This window comes from Triturus cristatus, chromosome 7 (assembly GCF_964204655.1).
Source record: "Triturus cristatus chromosome 7, aTriCri1.1, whole genome shotgun sequence".
Lineage (NCBI taxonomy): Eukaryota > Metazoa > Chordata > Amphibia > Caudata > Salamandridae > Triturus > Triturus cristatus.
This window is the reverse complement of record NC_140590.1, coordinates 1,636,130,925-1,636,138,969: the sequence shown is the minus strand read 5'-3', so window position 1 is coordinate 1,636,138,969 and position 8,045 is coordinate 1,636,130,925. Positions and strand designations below refer to the sequence as shown.

At 40.3% G+C, this 8,045-nt stretch overlaps 1 long non-coding RNA gene across 2 annotated transcripts; it reads left to right on the top strand.

The window, feature by feature from the left end:
• Positions 1 to 1,233: 1,233 nt before the first annotated feature.
• Positions 1,234 to 7,357, top strand: LOC146812596 (uncharacterized). 2 transcript variants are annotated; one of them, XR_014965965.1, is made up of 7 exons: positions 1,273 to 1,360; positions 2,420 to 2,548; positions 3,614 to 3,780; positions 4,123 to 4,277; positions 5,757 to 5,854; positions 6,054 to 6,161; positions 7,106 to 7,335. It is a non-coding gene; the product is annotated as an uncharacterized LOC146812596 (long non-coding RNA). The 2 variants fall into 2 exon arrangements; XR_014965964.1 differs by lacking the exon at positions 2,420 to 2,548 and having other exon boundaries at positions 1,234 to 1,360; positions 7,106 to 7,357.
• The last annotated feature ends 688 nt before the right edge of the window (positions 7,358 to 8,045 follow it).

The window sequence follows — 8,045 nt, the reverse complement described above, 5'->3', positions numbered from 1 at the left end:
TCCTACTGTAGGCAAATAAGAATATCAGTTATTAGTATGCAATAGACTACATGGGGGGACATTACATTGAGCTAATTACGTCAGGAGTACATTTACATTGTAGTTTTTTACAATGGGAGTGCCTTTATTTTGCATCTGGAAAGATATTTCTTTTAAATGAGTTTCATATGTTGTGTAAAGGTTTATTTTATGTATTATTTCACCTCTTCCTAGCACTATATATACATATATATATATGTGAATATTTATAGAGTATTATATAATAGTAATATAAATTAGAATATAAAAAAATGAATAGAATATAAAGTTTACACATATGATATGCCTTTGTTAGTCTCCTTAAAGGCCCTGACAGTCAAGTGTGCACATTTTCATCGGGACGCTCCTCAGGCAACCAGAGACAAATAACCCCAACTACCATGGTTGTAGCAAAGTAGCCCGTCTTAATACAGTATTTCTCATGTACTTCAATGAATGACAAAAAAAATATTTTTAATTAGATTTTTAATCAGTTCTTCAGAATAATATGTTTATAGTTTTCAGTGTTAAGACATGTTTGTATTTTTTAAGTGGGTAGATCTCCGTAGCATAGTGTGTTAAAAACAAACTAACACAATAATAATGCCAAAGAACGTGCTGGATAATTTGTCTTTTGTTGCCACTCAACCTTGCCAAAGTTTATTTTTTCCATTATTGCATAGTTCCACTGGCTCTAATAATAAACAAGTATATGTGGTTTTTACAGTAAAATAATACACAATTCTATAATACTGCGTGTGTTGTAAGAACATAATTCAAAGAGAATTAGCTTTGAAACATCTTTGAAGTTTGAGTCCCGACGTCTGCTCAAAATCCCGTGAGTGTATCATCAGTATGCCAAAAAAAGTGTAACTTCTGGCTCTTACATGTAAAAATATCTCGTTGTCATGTAAAGCACTCTGAGGCCTTTAGGGTACCTTTGCGCTTAAGAAATGCACTTAAATATTTTACATTCAAAACATATTAAAATGTGTGCAGTGTATTTCTACAATACTTAGTCCAAATTAGAAAATAAAGTCTTCTACAGATGGTGCGTGAATCTGCAGGCAGGTCGTTGATAACATTCTATAAGTAAAAACACTGGTTGTCATTGCCAATGCTTGATGGCCACCAAGTCAATGATGGTACTGTGAATTTGTTCTAGTCCCTCTTCTGTTTCCCCCATCGGCATGGATTGCTTTTTGTATAAGAACGGAAGCGGAAGTTCAGTTACAGTGTGCCCGATGGCGACTGGCGAGGGGAAGGCGAAAGAGTTGCTTCTGCGATCCGGGAAGCGAGTGGACTTGATGCAAAGCTCGTTAAAGAGGGAATCATTCAGACGGTATGTATTTTGAAAGGTGTAGACGGGCAAGAGGGGTTCTAATTTCCTGCCTCTTTTCGCCGTTTCAAGATTCTTTAAGTGCTGCGCTTTCTTTAAAAGGCGGGAGCCCGCCTTTTAATGTAGCCCAAGAATGTACTCATCCGCTTGGCGCAAAAGAGGTTCAGGAACTGAATTGTTGAGGGGTGGTATTTTATTTTTAGGAAAATGTGGTTTTGAAATGTGTAGTTGTTCAACTACTCTAGTTCGAAGTTGTAATGTGGGACGGATAGCGAACACACATCGCGCTTGTATGGTATAATATTTGTGTGGAACAGAGAACAGTCAGTGCGATTGGACCCGTTTGTCATTTGCGTATCCCACTCACGAACAGGACACAATGACTAATTCCAGTCCTGGCTGGTTATCTCTCCCAGGGTCTGTTTAGGTTGAGACACGTTCTCGGCATTATTGTGGTAACCGCATCAATACATGTACAAGCTGCGAGCGTTCGTGTAGTGCCAACTGCCCGAGTCTAGTCTAGGCGCTGACCGTCTATCACCGAGTGCTTAATGTAAAGCACACAGGTGTTGATAAATAGCGTTGCTGTCCTGGGTTTCGAAAACACTTCCTAGAGTCCCTTTGCAAATAAATAACACAAGTGGCTGCTCAAATTTTTAAAGGTTTGTGTCTTTGATGCTGTTTTCGTTGCGTTTATTGGCACTAGTGTCAGTAGGTGTAAACTGCAACATTTAAGTGGCAAATAAGTTATTTTCAATTGAAAACTCCAAGGGAAAGTCCTGCTGGGCATTATTTCTTTTAAGTTTGGTATGAGATTGACATTTGTGGGTGTGGCCTTGATGCTCATATCTATTGTGGCCATGTTACAGATATGAAAGATGAGGCTGCAATTCCGATATGTTTGGTGCATTTATATCCACGCTTGAAGGGTGAATGAAGTGCTTTATAAAATGTTAATTTGGGATTTATAAGTTATATAGAAAATCAGTTTAATTCCATGATTTGAACCTCACTTAGATTGCTGCAGAAAGTGACGACCACATCTGAATGCTTTTCTTCCAGGAGTCGAGGACTAGGATCAGACAAATAAAACTCAAGTGTTACTGCACTTAAAAAATTACTTCCCCAGTTTGAGATCCCTAAATTAAATTGTTCCTGGCTATGAATTACAATGCAGAGCGGACTTCAAAGGTGACCCTTATTTGGACGGTACAGTGTTCTATTTGCTGCATGCTGTAGTATTGTTAAATACTTCTTCCTGCCATGCTGACTACTTGCACAGCTTTATGAACTGTTTTGGTGAAATCTGCAATTCTGATAAATATTTGGCAAATGCAGTAAATACATAATTATGTTAGGTTCTCACTAGTAAAAACAACAGTTGATGGACAGAATGCAGAACAATGTCATACACTCACCCCAGTACAGAGATCTAGGCCTAAATCCATCGATTTTTTGCTCACCATACCACTCCAGTTTGAACCCAGCCATATGCAAATCAGTCTTGACCCTGTGCCTCATGGGAACAGTCCAGCCTGAACTGCCAAGCCAGGTCCTCCCTGGACTGGAAACAAGCATCCTAGGACCGGGTTCAGGGTGGCATGGTGAGCAAAAGATTTAACCCAGATCTCTTGACTGGGGGTGAATGTCTTGATTTGTTCTGCATTCCGTCCATCAATTGTGTGTCTTTAGGTTCTCACCAAAAGTTAAATACATAACTGAGAAAAACAAATCTACCAAAACAGACATTATCCAATGTATTTCGAGTTTCTAAGTATAGTGATCATTAGATCAAAGAGTAGGTTTTCCTAAGAGATCACTGTTGTTGCCAAAAAGAACCGAGGTTTCTAATCTCCCAAGGGGAGCCTTCCTTCTCAGATGGGAAGTTCAACACAATACATTTTTTGTTTATTGGTATTTTATTTTTTCCAGCGTAGTTTTTGATTACAGCCGTCAGAGAGGAACCTCAGGATGTCAGGCGGAGACTGCATGCCCAAAGAAACATCCATCTAGACCACTGTTTTCATAGTTCTTCTCTCTCCCATTTTCGTGATAATAAAACAATTTATCATTTTATTTTTCCTTGGCTAGGCCAAGTGGCCCGAGTCTACGGCCGGGCCATTCTCTAGGGACAATAGCCGGGAGGAGGAGTGGTGGGCAGTGTTATTTCGCTTGGTGGTTTGGCTGGCCAATCTAGGACGGCCAGACCAACATGCACACTTACATTTCTCTAACCCAGCTGTGTTGTATTTCCAGGTAGAGAAAAGACACAGACTCCTATGCCTTAGTGAGCGTTAAACCAGTCCGCTCAGGCCAATCCTGGTGAGGCTGTCATGCTGGGTAATAGCATGAGAGCAGCTTCTCGATTGGGTGTGCAGTCTGGGAGCTGGACTGCGCTCGTGGAAGAAGCTGGACAGCGGCAGGCAAGTCCTTTTTTCTTTTTTTAAATATCCTCCACCCTACCACTTTCTATTGAAAGCAGCCACCACTGGAGTTCTAACACCAAATATTACTGAGCTAAAATAGATAAACCAATAAAAGATTTGTGTATGCTAACTCATACTGTCCCTCAGCTGCTAGCATTCTCATTATCTTCATTCTTCCTGATGGTCCTATCAGAAAGATTGTAAATGTTTACACGGTGTGGAGTCACTCATGCTTTCATTCACACCTACAGTTTTCACGTAACAAGGTCTCTCACCACTGCAGTGTTCAGTTATCCATGCACTCCCGCTCATGCTCTCCTGTTTAAAACCCTTCCCCAGGCCGTGTCATTCTCTCCCAGTTGTCTCCTGCAGTCTACCCAAAGGACTCCCGCCTACTTCTCCCAGGAGTACTAATCGGGGAACTACTGCTGTCTACGTGAGGGGAAGAGCAAGGCAGCCTGGAGCACCATTTGGCGTCGTGACAGCTGTAAAAGGTAAACTACAAAAACATTTAAGGCTCTGAGTGCCTGAGGGAGTAGTGTTGCTTCCATTGCCAACACTGGTGATATGCTGACCCACACATAATGGTTTTACTTGGCAACTAGGCAACCATTGCATGATACCCAACCTTTGGAAAACTTTGGCCCAGTCACAAAAAGGGTCATTCTTGGCCATATGTGAGCACGCATGATATGTTGGCTACCTCTGTTAAAATGCTGGGTTGGGTATAATGGTAGGAATTCCTGTCCTGTTGTTGGGTTCCATGATATGATGGTGCCTGAAATCTGGTTTTGATTGCATTCTGTTTGCAGAGGTAGCGTGACAGCATGATAGTATTTCCAGAGGCATATTTGTTTGAATGAGTGGTGAAGGGGCTTGGTGCCACAGTCATGCAACTGTAAAGGGACCACATTGAATCAGTCAACTGTTAAATGCCAAACTTGTTACTTCCCCAAGCTGGAAAAGAACACACAGGATATCTCTTTCCTGTCTCTGGATGTCTTAGACGTCTATTTCTGAAGCGTGACAGCGTCTGGTGAACAGCTTGTCCATAATCTGTCATTAGTATGGTCTTGTCACAATGTTGGATGTCTGCAGGTGCCTCGGCATATGGTTACGGGGTTCCATAACAGAGCAGCCTATGCCCTCCTGAAATGATACACTCTGGGAATTGTTTTCTAGTCCGCTTCTATTTGGAAGGTGCTGTCTTGTCTTGGAAGCAGTGGGCGTGGGATTTTGGTGCTGGAAGTCTTTGCCAGAACACTTTTATTGATCGATTTACTCATTTCTCAGGATGATTACATGCTCTTTGCAGTACCACATCACATAATAAGAACCAGCATGTTAATTGACTCGTAAAGGATCTTTAACGCTATGTAGGGTCTCTTGCTGCTGTACATAGCTGTATTGCTCCTCTAGGTGGCTCATGCAATACAAGTACCACTACGTGCATGCCTCTCTTGATGTTCTAATGTGCTCTGCTGCATGTTTGTGCATGGTATGTCTTTTCAGAAAGTGCTTCTGGGAGCAATGTGATATATGACTGTATGGCGTACCTGTGCTGAGTTGGATGTGAGATGTTCTGTCCTGTGTAAGGTCAGATGTGTGTGTCGTTTCATGGTGGCAGGTGCTTTGGATTTCACAGTGGTGACCTTGTAATAAATATATGATATTCACCAGTCAATATGCCATATAAGGTGTTGGTGCAGTTGAGCGAAACATAGGGTTTCCTTTCCTATTTGATTTGCTCAAGTGCGTTATCTCCTCTGTTGTGTGTGGGTGGGTTTAATTTATTTCCTAACATGCAACACAGTGGGCAATCATTTCATTTGAGAATTAGTGAATTTCAACCACACATTCTCTGTTTATGCTTAAGAAGTTGAATTCCCAATGTTATGTGCCTATTTACAAAATACTTTTTTTCATAAGTTAATCATGTATAACTCCTTGTCAATTATTACTGGAAATTACAGCTATTTGTCAGGTTACCCTGCTACGGGTCTGAATGAGGAGCTCGAACTAATCCAAACAAATGTAAGAAAATTTCAAGATAAGAATTATTTCTCAAAAGGTAAGTGCAACTCATCTTTGGTTCTGGAGTACATTTTTGACATGACCAATGTGTATTTCTGGCACTAATGCATCATTTTTTGATCACTGTTACACATGGTGCTTATGAATGTCAATTAGCCGGCCAGAAACAAAAACGTTTACTTTTAAAGTCATGTATATATGATGGCATATATATTAATGCTTTCTGTTATCTGCAGGATGATATGCAGCAGCTGGTAGAGGTTCTGTTGGACCCTATTCTTTATGAAATTGTGTGCTGAGATGAACATTGGGCAGGGATCAACCGGAAATTGCAGATTTATTTGGTAAGATATTCCAAATCATCTAATTACCCTTCTGGTAAGAAACATTCAGGTTAAAGCTGCAAATTGTTTGTGTAAAAACAGTAACTAACATTAAAAATTTGTTTTGACTTATAAAACCTTATGGCCTAAGTGGTCCCATAGCGGCTCACGTTATTGCTGCAGTGTTCCTTTTATGCTGTTTTGTATTGCCCTTTTACTCCTTCAGTCAGTTCTCTTCAAATAAGCAAGCAATCCAGGCCTTAAACTAGAAATCTTCATGACAGCACTGAAAGCACACAGTGCTTCCAGCCTTACTTCGTACTTTCATCTGCATCCCTGGTCCAAACACTTGCTTGTCTGCATTCATGAACTGGCCGCAAGGGAATTTGTGACTTTCTTTTCCAGACGGGCATGCTGCAAGCGTAGTTCAGTGGACCTTCCGCCAATATCCTTCTTGAAGGCAGCATAAGTTGAACCCAAGGTAGTTTACTCCCTGTTTGCACAGGCTACATCTAGTGGCTTACATACTCTGGTAACTGGGAAACCACTCTTTACCTTTGTACATCTGTAATTTATCCTGAATGTTAGAGGAGCAGTGATTAAAGGCACAATGCTGTCAAACTGGTCCATGTGTGGCGGAGATTAAAACCTAAAATTCGCCGTCTCTTGAGGATAAAAAGCCGTTTTTACAATAATATTGAAACTCTGGGACTGTTCTGAATCTAATTTGCCCCTTCACTCTTACAGTTGAGAAAGGGATATTTTCTTTCTTCACCTTCCATCTGATCAATGGCCTAAGTTCAAAGGTGAACCAGAAGCATCAGCAAAGCAGTGTTAAAACCTCTCATAAGGCACCCTTTATGGTGGAGGGGAATCCAGTGATTTATGAAGGCAGCTAATCTAAAAGAAAATCTAAAGTAACTCAATTGTAGAAAGTGTACTAATCTAGTCTTTTATCTTTTCAGAATGTTATGAAATCTTAGTGCAAGCTGGCTTCCTCTCAACAACCAGACTACGAGAAGGGCTCTTGTCGTAAGGATCTGCAATTGCAAAAGAGGACAAAATACTCTGAATCTGGCAACACACAATAGAGCTGCTTCTTTTGTTGACTTTTTAAAATTCTCTTTCCTTACTTTTAATGTTATCCTGAACAGTATACTATCTCTCTTTGAGGTCATGTACATGCTTTGGTGAAATAAAAGCACACAGTGAGAAGTAATTTCAGATCCATTTATTTGAACCAATTCTTTGTTCGGTGTATTGCCACAGGTCACCATATCAAAACTTAGAGTGACGTCGTTTAGCTCAAATGAAGACCTGTCACAATTAGTATGGGGAAAGGTCATACGTTGCAAGGCTGCTACTCAATGCAAATGGTATTCTTGCCAACACCAACGCTCCTCACAAATTCATTTTATATCATTGTCCTTGTTTAAAGAAGGATCCTGTTTTAAACCCATACAGTTTTCTTTTTTAAAGGGACACCATGTTTCACCCAAGTACTTCATTTCAAATTTGTTTTTAAATTAGACTTGAGTAATCCAGGATGAAGGAAAGGACATTTGGAAAGTCTGTATTTAAACATTTAGGAGTGATCTACAAGCATCGAACATTTTATTAAACCATTCTGAAGTAATCCCCCATTTGCAATAGCCAAGAGTGCCCATCCAGTGGATACTCTTGGATGTTACGAATTGGGATTACTTCTAAATAATTCCACTGAGTACTCTTGGTTGTTAGGCAGTGATGAGGGGATGTACCGTAGTGTTTTCCCAATACCCTTGTGTACATTAACACCAATTTGAAGTTGTCATAAAATCATACTACAGTAATGCATAATAATTCTGAAGATGTTAGCAAATCATCCAGTGGTTGTAAACCGTAACCATGAGGTTGTCCTGAAAT